The 23,705-nt window shown below is 38.2% G+C and overlaps 1 protein-coding gene across 9 annotated transcripts in view; it reads left to right on the top strand.

Moving 5' to 3' along the window:
* Positions 1–3,900: 3,900 nt before the first annotated feature.
* The window catches only part of PALS1 (protein associated with LIN7 1, MAGUK p55 family member), a 108,605-nt gene continuing 88,800 nt past the window's right edge, over positions 3,901–23,705 (top strand). For 2 of the 9 annotated variants that reach the window (XM_058293239.1, XM_071213860.1), the window contains exon 1: positions 4,068–4,150. The gene's annotated coding sequence lies outside the window, so the exon portion shown is untranslated. Of the gene's footprint in view, positions 4,151–23,705 lie in introns of all 9 variants that reach the window. The other 7 variants (XM_004477289.5, XM_071213858.1, XM_058293236.2 and 4 more) reach the window with 7 other exon arrangements.

Below are 23,705 nucleotides of genomic sequence, written 5' to 3'. Positions count from 1 at the left end.
TTACGGGGCGCACTCCTTGCGCGTGGGGCTCCCCTACGCGGGGGACACCCCTGCGTGGCACGACACTCCTTGTGCGCATCAGCACTGCACGTGGGCCAGCTGCACATGGGTCAGGAAGCCCTGGGTTTGAACCTGGGACCTCCCATGTGGTAGGCGGATGCTCTATCCATTGAGCCAACTCTGCTTCCCCATGCTTCTTTTCTTTGTGTAGTTTAGTGACTCAATTTCATAAAGACTTTTGTGTGTATTTGTTTTTTTAGCTACCTATAAATGTTGGTTTTTCTTTTGGGAAATTCCTTTAGTAGTAGTGTATTGTCTGTCCCCTCCACTTCCCATAAGATAGTGAAGTTCCTCCTGGTATAAAATCTTTTTTTCTCTGAATCCACAAAACACTTTATTTTAACTTACTATTTCCCCTCCTGTATTTTAGCTATGTGTTCACTAGTCTCATCTTGTCTTTTTTCCACTTTACTGTAAACTTCTTTGGGATAGGGACGGTAATTCATGCTTCAATTCTCTCCAGCATAGTGTGCATGTATGTATGTATGTATATGTACACATATATATATGCACATACACTCAGTATTTTTAATTAATGAGTGACTATTTATTAATATCAATTGAGTTGAATGATACTGACCTGTACTGAATGACGCTGATGCTGACTGCACACGCATGGTGGGACATTTTTAGTCCACATAGCAACAGGTGTATGATGTTCTTAGCTTACAGGCCCAATTTATTAGTTAGATTTATGAAAGGTTAAGGAGTAGTACTAAAAAATCAAATAGTAATAACCAAACCCAATTAAATTAGAAACGTTTATGAATTGTTTAATTTTTTATTTTCAGTTAGATATTTATTAATAATATACCCACTATTTTTTGTTGTTTAACTTTTTAAGAATTAAAAATTTTTTAAATTAAATTTTTAAGATTTTAATTCAGTTATGAAAACCTGGCATTTTTCTTAGAGGTAATAAAAGCAAAGGGAGGGAAGAGGATTTGGCCCAGTGAACAGGGCGTCCGTCTACCACATGGGAGGTCCGTGGTTCAAACCCAGGGCCTCCTTGACCCGTGTGAAGTTGGCCCATTCGCAGTGCTGATGTGTGCAAGGGGTGCCCTGCCACGCAGGGGTGTCCCCTACGTAGGGGAGCCCCACGAGCAAGGAGTGTGCCCTGTAAGGAGAGTCGCCCAGCACGAAAGAAAGTGCAGCCTGCCAAGGAATGGCACCGCACACATGGAGAGCGGACGCAGCAAGATGACGCAACAACAACAACAAAAAGAAACACAGATTCCCATGCCGCTGACAACAACAGAAGTGGACAAAAGGAAGAACACTCAGCAAAAGGACACAGAGAACAGACAACTGTGGTGGGGGGAGGAGAGAGAAATAAATCTTTTTTTAAAAAGCAAAGGGATATAACAGACTTAGTTCACGACTTCACATGTAATAGTATAATGGTAGAATCTTGAAAACTGATATTTCAGACCTGTTGCAAATGACTGAAGTGCAATATTAATATGTTTTCTCAAAACCTTTAATGAAACAAAATAACATGACATTTTATTACATGAATGTGTAATAGGGGTTGTTGGCAGGCAATGGATTAATCAGATGCCACGATGAGGAAGGAGGAAAGGTATTTACCATGGTTATTCTCCACTATACCCTTGATTTTACAGCTTGGCTTTCACTACTCACTCATAATACTTAGTTACAAATTTGCCAGGGTGACTCAGTGGGTGAAGTGCCTTATGCCAAGGTTGAACAACTGTTCTGACAGGGGTTTATAAACCACAGATTACCTATTTCATTCTATTTGGGGATAAATATATTTTCTTAACTCTTATGCTCTCCATGTTAGACTCTATATGCAGAAGCTACTAGAATTTTTTTTTAATTAAAAATTTTTTTTAGTGAAGTTGTAGGTTTGCATAGAAATCATGCAGAAAGTAGAGATTTCCCATATGGCTAACCTGTCTCATAAATTAGGAAAAAAGAAACACACCACTAGTTAATAGTTAACTCCGTTATGTTACAGGTGAGAAAACTTATGGCCAGGAAATTTGTCACACATCTAAATCACAGACCTGGTTAGCAGCAAAGCTGAAACTCAAATGTAATCACTTTGCCTCCAGTTTCTATACCTTCCACTCTTCTACCTACTCTTCACGGTTTTTTTTTTACACATAAGGCCAATAATTTGTGTCATTTGGGCATTCTGGGAATGGCTCCATCCACCAGAGAACAGACTACTTATTTGCCATAAGGGTCTGCGTTCTTTTTAAAATGATGGTACCTTTAGAGGTAATAATAATAATAATTAACATTTGTACAGCTCTTTATAAAGGAATTCCCAAATATTTTGAGAACAGTAGCAGCCATCTCACCCTGATAGGATCTTCACTTTAACAGGGTGGGGTTCTGTGATTGGGAGTCCAAACAGCAGGCGAAGCAAGGCTAAGGAGCTAGAGGGTTCATTTGGATGGGAGTGTTTTGCCGTACTGATTAGGGCCTGGCAATTGGAAGCATATGGTTTAGGACAGATTATCTTTCTAGAGAGGCCAATTCTTGGAACAGCTAGATCAGTAGTTCTTTACTGGAGGCAGTTTTGGCCCCCAGAGGAGGTTGGTATTAACTGGAGACAGTTTTGATTATCACAATTGAGAGGAAGAGGGAGGTGCTACCAGTATCTAGTGGATATCGGCTTGGAATGCTGCCAAACATCCTACAAAAAATGTGCTCCCTCAACCTAGTGCTAGGTGGAGAAACTAGCTAGAGGATGAAAAATTCAGTAAAGAGCTAGAGAATGCTCCTTTATATTATCTATTTTATATACTTTGGAACTTAGAAAAAGAAATAAGCCAACCCATACAAACGAATTTTTTTTTCATTTTTAAGTGTGGTTAACAGTTTCTAGGGAATACTGGAGACTGTTAAACCGAATTTCAGTTGATCACTTCACACATCCTCACGGCATCTTTGTGGAGGAAAAAGGCCAAGAAGATAGTTCGGTTAGATAGAATAGATTTGGAGCTGGTTGTCTGTCTGTACTCAAAATCTACTAATACATATTTGACGGCAGGAGAATAAAGGTCTCCAAGTGGCATGCTGCAGAGTTACGTCTTTGGCTCAGTCTTATTAAACACGTATAAACAACTTGAATACAGACTTGGATGGAATGCTGATCCCATTTGAGGACGATAAAAAATCTGGGAGGGGTAGGGATCTTAAGGAGATCTTGCCTACCTGGAACAACGCTTTGCTTAGTTCAGAGCACCTCAGTTCAGTTGTAACATCCACAGCTCATAGTGTGTCCAGAGTATGAGGAAGAAGGTGAAAAGATCTAGGAAATAATGAGCTGGGATATTGGGACAGAAATGGGAAAACACGGTGGGAAGAAATGAGGAAGAACATGCTGATTGATGTACCAGAAGAGCTTTGAAAGATTGGCTGTGTACAGTGTGCCCCTAGGGGAAACTATAAGCAATTGTTTAATTATGCCATGGTTTATTTTTTAAACAAATAGTATCTCACGCGCTTGATAGGACAGGAGGTGTAGCCTCAGAGGGGCATCAGAATTTCTTCAGCTGACGAAGGTCATCCAGGGAAAGGAGCCAGGCGCTATAGAACTTTGGTCCACAACCAAACCCAACTCCCTGGCTCAAACCCAGCTAGACTTACTAGCGCCTGCGAGCCCGAAACAGTTCGTCTTTCATACTCAGGCGCGCGCGCGCGTGCGACCAGCCGCTCGGGAGCCGCAGAGCGACCCAATGAGCGCGCGCGCTCTGCCCGCCGGTCGGGGGTTGGGCGAAGCGCGCCAGCCTCTCTGCCCAGCAGCCGGCGGGGCGCGCCGGGGAGCGGCCGGGATAGGCGCGCCCGCGTCGCCAGGCTCCCGGGGGCGCGTGCGCGGTCTCGCGGCGGCCGCGGGGGCCGGTCTCGCGCGGTCTCGAGGTGGAGTCGCTGGCGGCGGCGGCGACGGAGGAGGCCGGCGGCGGGCCGGAGGCGGGGACTGCGGATTGTGAGGTGGGGAATCGGGAGTTTCTGGATTCTTTATCCGGTGTGTTACGGACCGCCGCAGGGCTGTGGCTTGGGCAGGGTGGAGGAGCGGCCGGGGCGGGAGAGTCGACGGCGCCGTAGCGCGGCGGTAAGAGGCGGGCGGGCTGCGGCGCGGCGTGGAGGTCGGAATCAACAGGTCCCCCGAGTGCGGCGGGGGAGGGGCAGCCGGGCTCCGCCCGCGCGGACCCGGGGCTGCGGCGCCGGCCGCTCGCGAGCCGACCTTTGTCCCTCGGAGGAGCGCTGCGTGCGCAGTGCCAGCTCTCTCTGCCCCGGCGGGGGACGCGCTTCGGCCCGGGGCCGGCCCGCCGCGTTGCAGGGGGCGCGGCCGGGGGTCGCCTGCCTTCCGCGCCCCTCACTCTGGAGTTCGGCCTCCTGGGACTCGGAACGGGTCGGCGAGGCGGCGGGGGGGGGGCCACCACTTCTTTCAAAAGGCTGAATGTAGCCAGCGTTCTTCTGCCTGACTCAGCTCCTGGTATTCGCCAGCTCACTGCGTTCTTAAAACAAACAAACAAACAGTTCCTGCTTCCTTGTGACCACTCTTTTTTTTTTTTTTAAGCCTAATTTCGCTAATGGTGTCCGATAATTTACTCCAAGATTGCAAGGTGAACTCCACCTTTAATGAAAGACGCTTTAAACAGTCCGTAGTAAATTATGTAACTTCCTCATAATAACTCACCATCTGTTTAGCTGATTGACATACCGTAACGTGTTCAGAGTTTAGGTTTCTTTCGAAAGGTTTTTTTCGTAGGTTACTATAAAATTTAACAAATGATAGGTGGGAGGTTTTTAAAAGTAGTATATAGTGGTTGTATGTGTTTTGTCCCCACACGCGTTTAGACTTTTAAGAATTTAGATTTGGAAAGCTTATGGACGGAGAATTTTGAAATTTTGATTTGACTAACAGGGTAAAAAGTGATAATATTTTTGATTAACCAAGAGAAGTGTATCCTAAATACGCTTCTGAATTATACCAGAAGCTAATAACCTATTAAATTCTGCAGTAGGAACAAATGACTTGTTGATTATTGGTGTTTTTGAAAAATTCCAAGTATTGGTGGTAATGAAAATTAAGTAAGCATTGTTGGATTGTGAACTTATTTTTTACTAGAATCCTGTGGACAGAGCATGCTACAAGTTTTAAAGTGCTCTCTAAACTATTGCAGAGGCAGAAGCTATTAAATTATTGGGTAAAGCTTTAGAGATGAAACAGGCAGGAGTACCAAAAGCAATTAATTTTCTCTTTGTAAAACAATTCAATAAATCTTAATTGTGTACTTGTGTATCTTTTGGCTAGCCAGACATGAACTTGACAAGTAAAGATGGACTCATTAGCACTTGTCATAGAACATTAAAATGAGTGTGAGTAAATAAGTCTTGTTTGAGGATGACCCAAGTCAGTACGGTGGATTTTAGCTAGCTTGGTTTTGTAATTTTTATATGCTCCTCTTGAATTATGATCTGGATTAAAAAATCTCACTAGATTTACCAAGAAATTTGGTCCATTTTATGTATCACTATACTTAGATATTTGATTTCTCTATTTTTTAAATTTCCATGTTTATAAAAATAGTTTCTTGATATACATATATGCTTTAGAATATAATTTTTAAATTTCATACTTACTGAATCATAGAATTGTTGAGTTGGAAGTAGTCTTAGTGATTCTATAGCCTAATCTCTTTACTTTCCAGGAAAAAGAAAGTGAGGCTTGTGGAAGTTAAGTAACCCATAGTCTGATTGCTGGTCAGTTTGCTGAGTTGGAACTAAACACTAAAATACCTGGCTTCAGGTTCCAAGTCCAGTGTCCTTTTCATTATATCCTATTGTAAAGTAAACTAGCCAGTAAGTTACTTTTCTTAAATTCATGTATATATAATTGGCAGCATTGTTTCTTTTCCTTATGTTTTTTTTTCCTTTTTTTTTTTTAGTGAGGTACTGGGGATTGAACCTGGGGACCTGGTAAATGGGAAGCAGGTGCTCAAACCACTGAGCTACACCGCTTCCCTTTTTTCTTTTTAATAATCACTGACCACGGTTCATTCATTCCCCTACTGAAGGGTTGTTTTGAGTTTTTCAGTTTCAAACAATGTTTAATTATTAGCTCTGTGCATGTATCCTTGAGCAGATGTGTAAAGGTTTCCCTAGAATGTATACCTATCTGTAAATGAAATTGTTGTGTAATATGTTGATACACGTTTTTCATCTTTACTAGGTACAGCCAAATTACCTTGTAAAATTCTACGTTCCTGCCAATAGTATATAGTGCTGTGGTTTCTCATCTTTGCCCAAATATTTGGCACTGTCAGGATTTAAAATTTCTGCTATCTAGTGGATGAGATGTATTTGTTTCCTTTCTTTAAAGATTCTAACTTTATTTTTAATTTACATGAAGTGAAATTTAATTCTTTTAGATATACAGTTCCCCCTCTGAGATGGCACCTTCATTTGTCTGCTAGTCGTTTCTGCACATTGTCTGCTTGTTGTCTATGCTTATTGTCTCTGTGCATTGTCTGTTTTAGGAGGCTCCAGGAACTGAACCTGGGACCTCCCATGTGGGGAGTTGGGTGCCCAGTTGCTTGAGCCACATCCACTCCCTGTACAATTGTTTTGACAGATGCCTAGAACTCTGCAACCACTCTCACAACCAAGATACAGAACAGTACCTTCACCCAAAATTCTCTTGTGCTGCCAGTTTGTAGTCAACCCTCCCCTTACCCTTATCCCTTGGCAACCAGTGATCTGTTGTCTTTCCCTATAGTTTTGCCTTTTTCTTGAATATAATGTAAAGTGAAGCGTAGTCTTTTGAGTCTGACTTCTTTTAATTAGCATGATGCCTTTGAGATTCTTCTTCATCTTGAATGTATCAGCAGTTCTTTTCTTTCCTCTTGGGTAAGCACCTAGAAGTGGTCTTACTGAGTCATGGTAGGTGTATGTTTAACTTTATTTTTAAAAAACCTCTGTGGCAGGCAGATTAATGACCCCTAGAGATGTCCTAATCCCCAGAACTTGTGACTATGTTAGGTTAGTATCATTGGGAATTAAGGTTGCAGGTGGAATTAAATCTAATCAGATGACTTTAAGATAGGAAGATGTTATCTCAGTGGGCCCAATGTAATCACAAGAGTTCTTTAAGGAAGAAGAGGCAGGCAGAAGAGTAGAGTCAGAAAAAAGGAATTTAACAATGTACCAACAAAGGAAGCAGAGCCAGGGAGATGCAACATCGATGTCTTTGAAGGTGGAGGAAAGAGGCCAGAAGCCTAGGAATGTGGGCCACCTCTAGAAACTGGGAAAGGCAAGGGAATGGATTCACTCTCAGAGCCTCCAGAAAGGAATATAGCCCTGCTGATAATCTTAAATTTAAGCCCAATGAGACCTAGTTGACCTTCTAATCAACAAAACTATAAGATAATAGATTTGTGTTGTTTTAAAACACTAAATTTGTAAGGATTTGTTACGGCAGTATAAGAAACTAATGCGCTGTCAGACTATTTTAAGTGGTATAGCACTTTGTACTCCCACTGGCAATGTAGGTGAGTTCCAGTTCCTTCACATCCTCATCAGCACTGGGTAATTTTTTTTTTTAAAGATTTATTTATTTCTCTCCCCCCCCCCCCGCCCACCCGGGTTGTCTGTTCTCTGTGTCTTTTTGCTGCGTCTTCTTTGTTCTGCTTCTGTTGTTGTCAGCAGCACGGGAATCTGTATTTTTTTGTTGCGTCATCTTGTGTCAGAGTTCTGTGTGTGTGGCACTATTCCTGGGCAGGCTGCACTTCCTTTTGTGCTGAGCGGCTCTCTTTCTGGGGCACACTCCTTGTGCATGGGGCTCCCCTACGCAGGGGGCACCCCTGCGTGGCGTGGCACTCCTTGTGCACATCAGCACTGCGCATGGGCCAGCTCCATACGGGTCAAGGAGGCCCGGGGTTTGAACCGCAGACCTAGCACTGGGTAATTTTTTCCCCCCAAACCATTCTAATAGGTTTGTAGCAGCACCTCATTTTAGTTTTAACTTGCATTTCTCTAATGACTAATGATGTGGGCATCTATTCCTGAGCTTGTTTGCTATCTGTATAGCTTCTTTGGTAAAATGTGCAAATCTTTTGCCCATTTAAAAATTGGATTGTTTTCTTGTTGTCAATTTTGTGACTTACATAGTCTTTTTGTCCTTTGTCAGATAGGCGGTTTGCAAAGATTTTCTCCCTTTCTGTGGCTTGGCCTAACAGCGTCTTCTGAAGTACAGAAGTTTTAAATTTTAATTAAGTCCAATTTATCTTTTTTTTTTTTCTCACTTTTGATATTATATCTAGGAACTCTTTTCCTAACCCAAGTTTTCTCGTATGTTTTCTTCTAGAAGTTTTTATAGTTTTATATTTTATGTTTAGGTCTCTAATCCATTTTGAATTAACTTTTATATCAAGTATGGGCTAAATTTTGTTTCATGACCATTTGTTGAAAAGAGTATTCTTTCTCCATTGAATTACCTTTGCGTCTGTCAAAAATCATTTGACTTTATTTGTGTGGGTCTCTTTCTTCACTCTTGTGGTCCACTTATCTGTGTGTCTGTGTGTCTGTACCATCATTTGATAACTATAGCTTTAGACTAAGTGTTGAAATCAGGTAGTGTGGGTAATTTTATTCTTATACAGAATTGTTTTGGGTGTTTTTTCCCCTTTGTCTTTCCATATAAATTTTAGAATTAGTTTGCTAATATCCATAAAATGAACTTGATTGGGTTTTTGGTAATTTGATTGGGTTTATGGTAATCTATAGATTAATTTGAGGATAATTGACATCCTCACACTATTGGGTCTAACGATACATGAAAACAGCATTTCTCTCCATTTATTTAGGTCTTTGATAGCTATTGTCAGTGTTGTGTAGTTTTCAGCATATAGGTTTTGCATGTATTTTATTAGATTTTTACCTAAATAATTCAATTTTTGGTCCTCTTTTAAATGGTAATTAAATTTTTTTTCAATTTTTCATTGCTAGTATGTAGCATTATTTGTTGCCAGTATATAGAAATACAAGGGATTTTAGTGTATTGACATTTTATCCTAAGTCCTCATTTACTAGTTCTAAGAGCTTCCCCCACCCAATTCCATCCCCCCCCCCCCCCAGATTTCTTGGAATTTTCTAGGTAGACAGTCATGTCATCTATGAGTATGTTTTCCTTTCTAATCCATATGCCTTTTCTTTTTCTTGACTTTTTGCATTGTTTAGGACTTCGAGTATTATATTAAAGAGGCAAGGTGAGAGGAAACATCCTTCCTTGCCTTGTTCATAGTCTTTTAAAGGGAAAGCATCCAGTCTTTCACTTTTAAAATATGTTAGCTTTAGGGTTTTTTATAGATTGCATTCATCAGGTTAATGAAATTTCCCTCTGTTCCTGGGTTGCTGAGGGTTTTTATCATGAACAGATGTTTGAATTTTATGAAATGATTTTTCTGCATTTGTTGAGATGATCATGTGTTTTTTTCTTCTTTAATTGTTAATATAGTGAATTACATTGGATGGGTTTCAAAAGTTGAACCAGCCTTGTACTCTGGGAATAACTTCAGGGTTATTTTAAACAAAAATTGTTTTGTATTGCTTTTCATTAGCTAGTATACATTAATACATTAATACTTATTCTTAAAAACGAAGATGGAAATTAAATATAAGCTTTTGTAAATAAAATGCTTTGTTAGGGATTTCAAGATACTCATTACCAGTTATATAAATTTTGTATGTTGGTAGGACTTAAATTTTCTTCATCTGTACTGGAGTTTGCAGACTATTTTATAATTGGATGACTCTTATTTAAAATTAGTAAATGAAGAAAGATGTTATTATATCACATCCCTCACACTGAGTTAATTTAGAAAAGTTGTTTTAGGGGATTTGGATAGTGAAGTGACTTTTGAATGAAGATAAAATAATTTAATTTGGAGGTGCTTACTTATAAAAACAGTGGAAGTTTTAAGAAACTCGGGCACCATCTCTACACCAGAAAATCAACTTTAAGTCCTTGACTAATTAGCATAACTGTTCAGTTTGGTCAGAGTAAAATGAATTTATTGATTTTAAAGAAATCAAAAAGTATGAAGTGAAATGTAAAGTAAAACACTTGTAAGAAAAAGCCAGACTTTGTTTTGTGTTGTACTGAAAACATTCTTTCATGGAAAATATGGATGCATTGTAAAAACACAAATGCCCATTAAATCTATCTTTTCTATTTTTAATTGTGAGAGCTTTTCCTTTATCAATTCTGGCTACATAAGATAGTTTATAAAGAATAAGGCTTCAGTAAATTCATAATCAAACTGTTTAATTTTATCATTTTTATAAATTTGGGCTTATCGTATGATTTCAACATTTTCAAGTACTTTGATGGTTGGTCTCATACCTTGAAAGTTCTTTCTTAGGCTAATAGTTATCTCAAAGATCCTAAACATTGAGCTTTTCAGAGCTTTAAGAGATTCTTGGCTTCTTTGGTCTCTTAAGGCAGTTGTTGACAGCCAGACAGCAAATATTTTTAGGTTTTGCCTGTCACATCACTTCAGTTGTAAGTATTCAACTATGCTCTTGTAGTGCAAAAGCAGCCTAACACATGAATCTGTGTTCTGATAAAATGTGGTTTACAAAAACAGGCTGTGCCCAGTTTGGCCTGTGGGCTCAGTTTGTAGACCCTTGCGTTAAGGAAAAATAAATAGATAATAAATAAATCAGAGGAAAAATGAAAATCGTAGAAATGTAGTGGAAAGAGCTTAGAGGTTGCAGACTTGGGGAATTATTCCATGCCTTAATTCTAGGTCAGCACTCACTTTCTTCATGTATAATGTGCAGCCATCTCTGGGCATGATTGAAAGGTTAAAATGAGGTATGGAAGGCACCTACCAAAATGTCTGACACATATTTGATGGTTAAGTATTTGCTTCTCCTCTTTGTTTCAGGGCTACACAATGCATTGTGACAAATTGACAGATTAGGATAATTAAGGAGGGTCAGGGTTTTTACAGTTGGTAGCATATCTAATAAGTTATTCCAGATATTCCAAATTATAATTCTATGTTTATGTTTACATCTACGTGGTCTTTTGAACTGTGATTTTTTAGGTATAAGGTAATATAACTGCCTGGGTTCACAGTAGTATAAAAAAATGACAAAACACTGAGAATTTGTGTTGAAATATGATTTTATATTTTGAGGATTTTACATTGTCACAAAAAAAGTTTGGTAATGTCACTTAAAATGCACTACTTTCATTTGACCTAAGAAGTAGGCTTTCTATTTTTCATTGTTTCCAGAGTTATTTACATTTTTAATTGCTTGTGAGCTTCAGAAATATCTTTAAGACTACATGACTTGAAATTTTTTTTTCTGAATGCCTCTTATGAGTTCATTGAGTCTAGATACTGTCCTGGGATTTGGTTGTACTTAATGCCCTTTTTTTTTTTTTGAGGTACCAGAGATTGAACCCAGGACCTGGTACGTGGGAAGCAGGTGCTCAACCACTGAAGCTACATCTGCTCCCCAATGAGAATTGGGTTTTTTTTTTTGTTTGTTTTGTTTTGTTTTCAGGAGGTACCCAAGATCAAACCCTGGACCTCATTAATACCCATTTCTGGTATTCATTTTTGTGTTGTGTTTGGCATATAAATGAAGTTTCAAAGAATTGTATTTCTTCCCTCTGAATTTCTATCAGTATAGAGCTGGACTAGAGATTTTAATTTCCACCTTTCTCTTCCTCCCATCCACCCTAAATCTAGAGTCCTTCACGTATCAGAGACAGAAGTGCCAGATAGGTAGTTATTAGAATAACCTCATCCTAGTGGTTAGTGGCAGAACTGGGGTTGAATCTCAATCACTAGATTCCTAATTCAGTCCACTTTTCATGCACCATTGCCTAATTTGCTAGCTCTGGTATTACCTGCCTCTGGACTCCCAGAAATCTAGTTTTTCCTTGTCCTGCCTGTGCCTGTTTTTCTCCTAGAGCTTAAACAGAAGCTTTTGCAAATTTTACTAAGAAAATGTTATATTATTGTTCAGATACAGTTAGAACCTTAAATATAAATGTGTTACGCTTAAATATTTTTTGGCATTGTTGCACTTTTCTATACTTTAATGATTTCTCATACTATGGATCTTGCTTATTAATGACTGCAAATTTTAGCCTTTCTTGCTGTCAATACAATGTGGAAACAATGTGGAAGAAAAACTTGTCAATACAATGTGGAAACAATGTGGAAGAAAAACTTGTATTTTTAAACAGATGGAGAAATTCTCATTTATGTTGATCATTTTATCTGTGTGATATTCATGTGTTAGGAATTGATTTTTCTTTGTTCTACATGTAAGCAATCATGACATTGCAGTTTTCTCTTTCTCAAATTTCTTAACTACCTATATAGAAAAATATAGACAAATATAATTGTCTTACAATTGCACATTGTAAATATGTGCAAGACTTTGGTACAGAGAAGTATTACACAAAGTCACTGCCCTCAAAGGTCTGGCTTTGAAATGTATGTGAACAGTCCCTTAGAGATTAGGTTTTATTAAAGAGAGTTTGTTTATAATTTAGTTGTTTGAAACATGGGGTACAATCACACAATTGCTTAAATGATATACAAAGGAATTTTAAGATTGTACTTATAATGCTATAAAACCTATTTATAACTGTTTTTAATTTAATAGTTTTTTTGAAGAGAATATGCCACAACTTAGCCATATTACTGTTGGTTGACCTGTGAGATTTTGCTTATTATGAATAATGTTACCATAAATTTCCTGTACAAATATCTGTCATGGTCCAGGTGTACATGTGTTTCTCTAAGGCCGTGCTCTCCATAGTATAGTAGCCACCAGCTACATATGACTATAGATAAAAAACTAAAATTGGAAAGTGAACTTGGCTCTACGGATAGAGCGTCCACCTACCGCATGGGAGGTCCAGGGTTCAAACCCAGGGCCTCCTGACCTGTGTGGAGCTGGAACACGTGCAGTACTAATGCGTTCAAGGAGTCCCGAGCCACACAGGGGTGTCCCATGCATAGGAGAACTGCCCGGTGTGAAAGAAAGTCCAGCTTGCCCAGGAGTAGTGCCACACACACGGAGAGCTGACGCAGCAAGATGACGCAATGAAAAAACATACAGATTCCTGGTGCCGCTGACAAGAATACAAGTGGACACAGAAAAACACACAGCAAATGGACACAGAGAACAGACAGCTGGGGCGTGGGGTGGGGAAGGGGAGAGAAATAAAAAATAAATCTTAAAAAAAAAATTAATTAAAATTAAAAGCTATTCCATTATAGATGCAAGAAAAAGAAGGTCCTTGCAGTTTCTGTCTGTCTGGTTGTGGCAGCCAAGATTGAATGAGGGAATACAGGAAACTAAAAGCACAGGAAGGGGGAAATAATCTTTGCAACTCAGTAATAAACTTAAAAACAACAAATAGCCTCTTTACTCCCCCCAAAAATCAATTCTCTAGCCACGTTCTGAATGCTCAGTAGATGGCTAGTGGTTATCTTCCTGCGCAGTGCATGTATAGAACATTGTCATGATTGCAGAAAGTTCTATTTGGCAGTACTATTCCAAAGCTCATATTTAGGAATGAAACTGCTGGGTGATAGGTTTGACATGAGTTGATTATGTGAAACTTTTAACATGATTCATTTTACTAATTAATATACACTACCAGCAGCAAACTGTTTAGCTTCATTTTTTGCATATTCTTTTCAGCACTTGGTATTGTAAGGTTTTTATTTTGTTTTTTCAACTTTTTATTTTAACATACAGATAAGCAGGAAGTTGCAAAGATATTACAGATAGGTTCCACTAACCCATCACCCAGTCTCCCAGAATGGTTACATCTTACATACCTGTAATACAGTATCTCCTAGTACATTGACATTGGCACAGTGTGTGTGTGCATGCGCACGCGTGCGTGTATAATTCTATGGTATTTGATCACAATTGTAACTATCACTGCAAACAAGATACAAAATGATTTCTTCTCTGCCATAATCTCCCTTGTACTATTGCTTTATATTCACCTACCATCCCTAACCTCTAATAACCACTGATCTGTTCTCCATCTCTAATTTTGACATTTTGAGGATGTCTCAAGTAGAATCATACAGCATGTGACTTTTGAGGTTGGCTTTTGCACTCAGCCCTTGAGATCCAAGTTGTTGTGAGTAGCAGTAATCAGTTCCTTTTTACTGCTGAGTAATATTCTAATGGTGTAGCTGTACCATAGCTTGTTTAAATGACCTATTAAAGAACATATTGATTTTCAATTTGGGCTACATAAAGCTGCTGTTAGCATTTGTGTATAGGTTTTTGTATGGACATAAGTTTTCATTTCTCTGGGATGAATGCCTTGGAGTGTGTTTGCTGAGTTCAAGGTATTTTCTATGCCAAACTGTTTTCCAAAATGGTTGTACTATTTAACATTCCTACCTGCAATGTACAAGAGATTCAATTTCTCCACATTCTCATTAGCATTTGGTATTACTACTTAAAAAAAGTTCTTAGCTCTTTTGTTAGGTGTATAGTGAAAACTCATCATGCTCTTGATTTTCATTTTCCTGATGGCTAGTGATGTTGAACATCATTTCATATGCTTTTTTGCCATCTGTTTATCCTTTTTGGTGAAATGTCTCTTGTCCTTTGTGCATTTTCTAATTGGATTATTTGTGTTGTTTTTTTTTAAACTGTTGTTTAAAGAGTTCTTTATATATTCTAGATATGAGTCCTTTGTCAGATAAGTGATTTGCAAAGATTTTTTTCTTAGTCCATGACTTGCCTTTTCATTTTCTTAAGTGTCTTCTTTTATTATTTATTTATTTATTTATTTCTCTCCCCTCTCCAACCCCCCCCCCCCCAGTTGTCTGCTCTCTGTATCCATTCACTCTGTGTGACTTCTGTGACTGCTTCTATCCTTATCAGCGGCACTGGGAATCTGTGTTTTGTTTTGTTTTTTGTGGTTGCGTCATCTTGTTGTGTCAGCTCTCCCTGTGAGGGGTGCCATTCTTGGGCAGGCTGCACTTTCTTTCGTGCTGGGTGGCTCTCCTTACGGGGCGCACTCCTTGCGTATCGGGCTCCCCTACAAACTCCTTGCGCATATCAGCATTGCACATGGGCCAGCTCCACATGGGTCAAGGAGGCCCGGAGTTTGAACTACAGACCGCCTATGTTGTAGACAGACGCCCTATCCATTGGGGCAAGTTCGCTTCCCAACAGTGTCTTTTTTTAATATATATTTTAAGAACTTAACAAACCATTTTTTTTCCCCCTTCCCTTCCCTCTTCCCCTCCCCACTGTTTTTGCTGTCTGTGTCCATTGGCTGTGTGATCTTGTGTATCTATTTCCTTTTTGTGTTTTCTTCTCATCTTTCTCCTCTAGGATTCACTGGGATTTGATCCTGGGGACCTCTGATGTGGAGAGAGGTTCCCTGTCAATTGCACCATCTCAGTTCCTGGTCTCTGCTGTGCTTCACCTTGACTCTCCACTTTGTTTCTCTTGTGTCATCATCTTGCTGCATGACTCATTTGCACGGGCATTCGCCTCCCCACGTGGGCACTCATGTGGGCCCTTGGCTCACCACGTGGGCACTCAGCTCGCTGTGCAGGCATCCACATGGGTACTCAGCTTGCTGCGCAGACACTTGGCTTACTGCGTGGGCACTTGGTTCACCACACAGGCACTCGGCTTGCCATGCGGGCACTGGCTCACTGTGCAGGCACACTTTCTCTTCCTCTTTTTCATCGGAGGCCCCAGATCGAACCCAGTTCCTCCCATATGGTAGGTGGAGGTCTTATCACTTGAGCCACATCTGCTTCCCATTAACAGTCTTTTGAAGTAAAGAAGTTTTAAACTTTGATGAAGTCCAGTTTATCGCTTTTCTTTTATGGGTCTCATTCTTGATATTGTATTTTAAGAACTCTTTTCCTAACCCAAGTTTACAAAAATTTTCTCATGTTTTCTTCTAGAAGTTTTATATTTTATATTTAGATCTCTGATCCATTTTGAGTTAAGGTTTGTATAAAGTGTGAGGTATGGGTCAAGATTCATCTATTTGTCCAATTTTTTGATGTGGTTCTTTTATCTTGGTATTAGAAATCAAATTGCTTCACATTGAATACGTAGGAACTCTGCTTTTTATGGATATGCAAATTGAACTGTCTAGTATTAATCTTTTATCAAGCTGATGGTCCTTTGGACCCTTCCTCTGAAAAATATCCTGTTGTGCATGCAGAATCATGGTGTTCATGGAAATTAAACCCCCATTAAAACCCCAGATTTAAACGTCTGATCCTGCTGATTCCTGAAACTAGGGATATACAATTGACCTGTATGTTTTTTTTTTTTTAAATAATGACTCACTTTGGGTAACTAGTTGGTACCAAGGAGATTATTAAGGGAAATTAGATAGTTCTAGGTAGGCATCTTCAAGGGAAAGTGTTCTATTTATTTCTTACTCTTTTATACTTAGACACCTTATGCTTTTGTGCTTTATTTTTAGAGCATACCTCATTGTTCATTTGGCTAAATAGTGGTACTTTTTGCTTTTCCATAACTCCTGCCTCACAACTGTATCCCTGTCCCTATCTCATAATGTCTTCTGCTATATGCAATATCCTATGTATACATTCTTAAATCCTTAATAACTACTTTGCAAAATTTTTACCAGTATTTTCCCTTGACAAACAGGGAAACCAAGGCTCTGAGAGATTAACTGTTTTATCAGAGGTCATACTGTAAGTGGTAGCAAGGATTTGAATTCAGTTTATTTTACTCCAAAACCCTTGGTTTTTCCACTTACTTTATATTACAGCCTGCCTTAAGACTTATTTTGTTTAACATTGTCCATTTTGGTAAGATTAGAATCTTTCTGAGAAAAGAACTCTTTGACCTTGTTACATGCAAAGCAGGCAGTCAACCACTGAGATACACCAGCTTCCCAACTATATTTTAAATATAATCAGATCACTTACCAAATTGATTAAATAATTTTATAGCTGTTGTTTGAATCAGTTGTCATGGACTGAGTCACTAATGAATAATTAATATTTTGTTAATTGTATAGAGGTCTACCTTTTTCCTTCTCTGAAATAATAGTGAAAATCAATGGGAGAAAACAATTTGTTGCCCTATTTATAAACAGCCCTACTGTTAACAGTTTCCTACAGGAAAACAGTTTGTTGCCCTTCTGTAAACAAGTAGTGAGATCAGGTTATACTCAGATTTATCAGTTTTTCTTATTGACTCTTAAGCATTACTGTAGTGTTTTTCACTAGATTTTCTCTACACATTTTTAGATAGGCTTAATAGTTTGCAGAATCGAGTTTCACTGCGGTGACTTAAAATTTGTGTTTGGATAACGCAGTTATTTAACTTTACAGGTGTCAGTGTTTATGTTAATGATTTGTTTACTTTTTTCTTTTGGGTAATGGACATCTTTCATATCTGTTTTGAGCCTTATATTCTCACCCCTTTGTAAACATTCTCTTAGGATGCTCTTCCTCTACATTCTCACATTTTCTACACTTCTGGTAGAGCACTTTTCAAATGGCCCTGCAGTTTTATGATTTTTGTATTTACCTATCTGATTCTGATTCCCATACTATAATTTTTTCTTTCTTTCTTTTGGTACTTGGTACTGGGGCATGGGATTGAACCCAGGACCTCATATGTAGGAACCCAGCGCTGAACCTTTCAACCACCTCAGCTCCCCAGAGTTGGTTTTTTCATTTGTTTTGCTTGTTGTTGTTTTTGTTTCCTGGAACCTCCCATGTGGTAAGCCCACTTGAGCCACATCCCCTCCCCCCATACTAGATTTTCAGTTTCTTAAGGATGAGGACTCTTAGCAATATTTTCCTTGCCAGTGGCTCTGAGTCTTTTCGCAGAGTGGGCACTTAATTGTTGAATGAAAGTGTAGTTAAGTGACCTTTGTAGCTATAGCTTTTACAGTACAGTGATTTTCTAGGTTGACCTTTAGTTCTTATTTCTTGTTGCATGATATTCCCCAAATGTTTTTCTTCTCTTCAGATTTACTGTTCAGAGTCAGGGTACTACTCATACTGTCTTTTTAAGTCAAATCTTGTAATTTTCCCTTCTGAGGTCTTCCTTTCCTATTCTGGTGAGATAGGCCCTCTTCTGGTTCTGAAAATACTCTGTTGTCACTGCTTCAAACTGATTTATGGATAGCAATAGACAGACTCTATTTGCTAATTTTTATTTTTGCTTTGTGTTTCTGTTCTGATTTTTTTTTTTTTTTTGGCTATATTTTTAGTGACAGGGCAAGCTCTTCTTTTTTTTATGGCCAGCATTTTTGAATTGCATACTGATAAGTCTTTGAAGTAGAGGTAATCATCTAATTTGCTGACCTTTGGAGCATATTTTTTTTCTCTAGTAAACTGTAAATCACTTGAGGACAGAGGTTGGTCTCTTTTATAATGGATTTAGAGGCATTATAAAACTTCAGATACATGTGTTTTCAGGTAAGTAACTGTCAAAAAGATTGATACCCAAGAGGGGATGGAGAAAACCTTTGTGGAATACACAAAGAATAAACATCTAGAGAGCAAGCAATTGACATGTGAGCTTGGTGATAAGGATTCTTTGAGAGTTTGTCATTATGAGATAGTAATGTGATGAAAAGAATCAATGCAATAAAAACTATGAACCTTATATTTTAAAATGGTGGTGGTATCAGCAGTTGCCATGTGAGCTTGTTGATTAGGATTCTTCAAGAGTTTGTCATTATGAGATAGTAGTTTGATGAAAGAATCAATGCAATAAAAGCTATGGACCTGACTTATATTTTTAAATGTTGGTGATCTCTTTTTCAGAATTTTTTTTCTGATAATTAATCCTTTTATTTTTTGGTAAACCTTTTTCCTTGATTTTTTAATTAAAGGTTTAGTATATTTATTTTCTGTGTGTATGTTAGAGGAAGCCTTGACAACTAAAGAGTCACTTCTGACCTAAATAATTGTTTCACTGATTTAGTTATAAGTTCTTATTTTTTGTTGTATTGTTTATTAAATTGCTTAGGGCTTAAGGTTTAATTTTTTTTTATTCCTTTCTTTGTCTAAAGGTTCCAGGGCTCTTGAAAGGGTTTTGTTGCTGATGCTAATTTTTATACACTTCAAGAAGATGGTTGTACTTTAAATGATCTATTTTCTCAAAACAGTAATATCTTTTGTGTTAATTTGATTCACATTATAAAAGCAACTTAAGTATAAGTAGAAAATAGGAACTGCACCACCATGTTATGTCCATATCTCAGAGATATTAGCAGAAAATAGTATGATGTATATTTTTCAGGTTTTTTGTTACTAATTGTATAGAGTATCTTTCATGTGTGTTTTCAAAAATGGGATGATATATAAACACTGTCCTGAAACTTCTTTCATTTGGCTGTTGTTCCTTATCAATCCTTTAGACCTCCAGGTTCCAGTAGCTACATTTTAAAAAGTGAAAGGGAACAGGTGAAATTATTTTAAGTAGTCCTTTATTTAGTATAAAATATAAAAATCTTACCATTTCAACTTATAATAATATAAAAATAATAAGATCCTTTACATCCATTTTTTAAATTCTTTCTAGGTCTTTGAAATTATCTCATGTAAAATTTACACTGATGGCACATCTCAAGTAGGATGCTAAATTTTCATAGGAAATATTTGATCTGTGTATTAGTCAGCCAAAGGGGTGCTGATGCAAAATACCAGAAATTAGTTGGTTTCTATAAAGAATATTTATTTGTGGTAGGCGCTTACAGACACCAGGCCATAGGCATAAGTTCCCTCACCAAAGTCTGTTTTCATGTGTTGGAGCAAGATGGCCGCCGACGGCAGCAAGGGTTCAGGCTTCCTGGTTCCTTCCTTCCAGGGTCTTGCTTCTCTCTGGGTTCAGGGTTCCTCTCTTCCTGGTGCTTCAGCTTAAGGCTTCAGTATCAAAATCCAACATCCTTTGCCATGCCTTTTATCTATGAGTCCCCATCTACCAAGGGGTGGGACTCGATGCCCTAATGACGTGGCCCAGTCAAAGCCCTAATCGTAACTCAGTCATGCCCAGTAATAGACCAGATTACAAACATAATCCAATATCTATTTTTAAAATTCATAACCATATCAAACTGCTGCAGTCTGTATTTAGCTTTTATTAATTTATACTTGAAAAACTAGATACACTTATCCAAGCTGTTTCAGACATACCTAAAAATTTTCCAATAATGGAATCAAATATCGGGTTTTATATTTAAATTAATCAAAATTAAATAAAATTTATAATTTAGGTCCTCAGTTTTGCTAGTCATATTTCAAATGCTCAGTATCTATATGGACAATACAGCTGCAGAGCATTCATTCTGTTACATAGATTAACTGTAATTTACTTACTCTTTCCTATTGGTGGACATTTAAGCCCCCCCCCCTTTTGCTCTTACAAACAATGCTACAGTGGACATCATTGTAGAAATATCTTGTGTTGGTAAATTTTCTAGGGGAGGAATTAGATCAAAAGGTATTCATATTTTAAAATTCTGGTAGCTGTTGCAAAATTGTGTTCCAAAAACATTGTTCTGATTTCTAGAGTCAACAGTGGAGTCTGTTTCTCTACGTAGTTTCCCAAATGGGTTTTGGTTGTTCATGCAGACACACAAAAACCTTTACCAAAGTAAATATTGTTATATATTTATGCTTTTTTTTTTTTTTCTTCCTACCCTAATTGGAAGAAAAGGGTCAGTATCACTATAAAATATTTCCTTGGAAAGAACAACAAAAAGGCAAAGGCAGAATTCGTAAGTAACTATAAGAAATTCAGGTTGGGGCCAGAGAAGCAAAAGAATACCTGAAAGAGTATGTGATCTGCTCTGGTACCAAGTAAAGATAGGTTTCAAATATTTACCCTCACATACCCGTTCTTGGAGGACTCTTGAGAAGAGATGGGTAGATAAGAAAAAGGAGAGAGGTGAGGAATTTCCCAGGAGGATCCTTGTATGCTGGCTGGCTCTGCTGTGCCCCTGGACAGTTCAGATTAGAACATATTTCTGTCTGTTCCCATGCAGGAGACAATGTAAAATCAGCCTAAGTAGTGGAAGAGAGTTAATGAAAGGACTGTTCACAAAGGCATGGGTGGGGTTAAGGGAACTAACAAGAGATGGTGAAGCTCCCCAGGATTAGCAATAGAAGGAAGCCTACTTATAACCAACTTGAAGGGCCAAGAGAGGTAGTAATTGTGGGAATTTGCAAGAGCTATTAGTTGTAGGTTGGGACCACCTGGTGGGAACTGTGGCTGTGCCATTTCCCCAGGAAGAAGCTGGGGAAATGCAGGACCTCACCATTCTCTGCTCCTTCCCTGTGGGTACATCTCACTGGTTGAATGACTGGAGGCCAGAGGGTAAGGCAATCTGTAGAGGTCAGTCTAGGTAGGACAGGAAGCAGATGGAGAAGGGTGATGAGTGGATTTGGTTGGACAAAAAGAAAACATTCAGCACAGAGTAGGAGGATGAAAAGTTTCAAAAGTTGTGTCTTAAAAATAAATAAAAATAAATAGAGATGCCTGATTTGTTTAAATGTGTACATTAAAAAGTATATTGGAAAAGAAAATATATTTTTCTGCCAGAGAGTGTAGGGATGTATTAAAAAGTGAAAAATAACTTATGGGGAAGGGAAAGATGTTAGGTACCTAATGCTCATTTTCCATAGTAGAGAGCCAGCTGAATATATTTGTGACTGAAAAACTATTGGGAGTATGGCAGGGTAAACGTTCTATTAGTCGTGAAGGTAAATTCAAGAAGAAACAGCTAAAAGAGTTGAAAGTAGCTCTCTCTAGACAGTAGGGCTAAGGTGGAGAGGGATAGAGCATTGAATTGTTCTGTTTAATAGTATGTTTTTTGAAACATTAACTTTAAAAATACTATACTACATGTTTATTTTAATAAGAATAAAATTTCATTTAATTTAAAAGTTATATGCAAGGGCCCATTATATGAAATGATTATAAACACATTATCGCTTTAAACACCATACTAGTGATTTGTATCACTTCTTAACTACATTATGATTGCGGTCATTAAAGAATCTGGAACAAAGTTTCTCTCCTCTTGGCTGTCAGATGTCTTGCAGTTGATACATTTTCTTTTTTTAGTCACTCAAAGTTAATGCAACATGTATTTATTTAGTTTCTGTTAGGAACATGCATAACAGTCTGCTGGGCTCCAAGAGAAAATGTTAAAAACAAAGTATAGGGGGAGGAGATGTGGCTCAAGCAATTGGACACCCACCTCCCACATGGGAGGTAGGATACTGCAGGACTTGTGAGAGATGTAACTAGTAGCCTGATTTGGAGGTAGAAGAAGGGAATAAGTCTAGGGGAGCCAGGAATTTGAACTGTGTTCTACTGCATAGTTGTTAAAGTACCCTAGAGTCAAATAGAGTGTAGTTTAGCTGTGCCATTTGGTTTTTGAGTTCGGACAAGTTACTTATCTTTGCTAAGCCAAGTGTACAAAATTGAACAGGGAAGATTGTTATGAGGATAGGACAACTCTTAGTAAATAGTAGCTTAACAGGAGGAAAAGGCAACAAAAACTTCTGAAAAAGGAAACTGTCATAGAAATAGATATGTTTAAGGAAAGTTAATCGGCAGTTGTGTAAAATGACTGACTACTAGAAAGCCAGGCAAGAAGTAATGTGTATACAACATAAGGTAGTGGTATGATGGAAGAGTTGGGGGTATATTGAGATATTATGGAGGTAGAGTTGATAAGAATTGATAATACTAGTTAAATATATTTAGGGGATGTTGCAGTAACAATTTTTAAAATATTTGTATTTCACCCCAGGGGGATTGCTAATTTATTCTTAGGGTATTCATTTGTAGGATGTAAATTCATATTTTAGTATTAAAATTAGTTTGTAGGTTAGGACATGTAGCACACTTTATAGTGAAAGTGAAACTGAAGCAATATAAAATAGGGAATAACAGTTTTATGTCACTGGGAAACTGGATTTTAATAGTTTAGTTTCACTTTTCAAATATAGTAGGAGAGTTTAGACTTTTATATAATATCTTCTAGAAAATGGGGATATCTGGCCTGCCTACCTTTCAGGGCAGTTGTGGAGATCAAATTAAATCATGTGCTTGAAATTGCAGAAACGGAAAAGCTTTACAAATGTAAGATGAATACATGAATTATACTTAAAAATTTTCATTTCTAGCCTGAGCTCTTTGGAGTCCCTGTCTAGCAATTCACAGCCTGGCAAATACTCCAACTTTAAATACAATATTTCTACAATGGGAATAACCATCTCCTTTCTAATTCTTCTCCCCACCCTCCACCCCCCACCCCCCACCCCCCACCTCCCTGGGTTTGAGGAGGGAGGGAACCTTGTTCTCTGAATTTTACTATTCTAGGGTTTCCTAATTCTCACAAGTTCAGTTGTCTTGTTCACTGTTTGTGGAATTATATTCGGCTCTTAGTCTCCAAATTCTATTAAATCATCCTTTGTAATAACCATTGTTTAAAATTACCTGTATTTATTCCCTTACTATTTCCTTCATCTTCTCGTGGGTAAAATATTAAAACATTGTCCCATTTGGCCTCTCTGATTATATTTTTTTCCAGTCAACTCTAGTTACAATATAGAGTA

The sequence above is a fragment of the Dasypus novemcinctus genome, chromosome 3 (genome assembly GCF_030445035.2).
Source record: "Dasypus novemcinctus isolate mDasNov1 chromosome 3, mDasNov1.1.hap2, whole genome shotgun sequence".
NCBI classification, from domain to species: domain Eukaryota; kingdom Metazoa; phylum Chordata; class Mammalia; order Cingulata; family Dasypodidae; genus Dasypus; species Dasypus novemcinctus.
The sequence above is the reverse complement of the archived record's forward strand: the minus strand, read 5'-3'. Positions and strand labels throughout refer to the sequence as shown.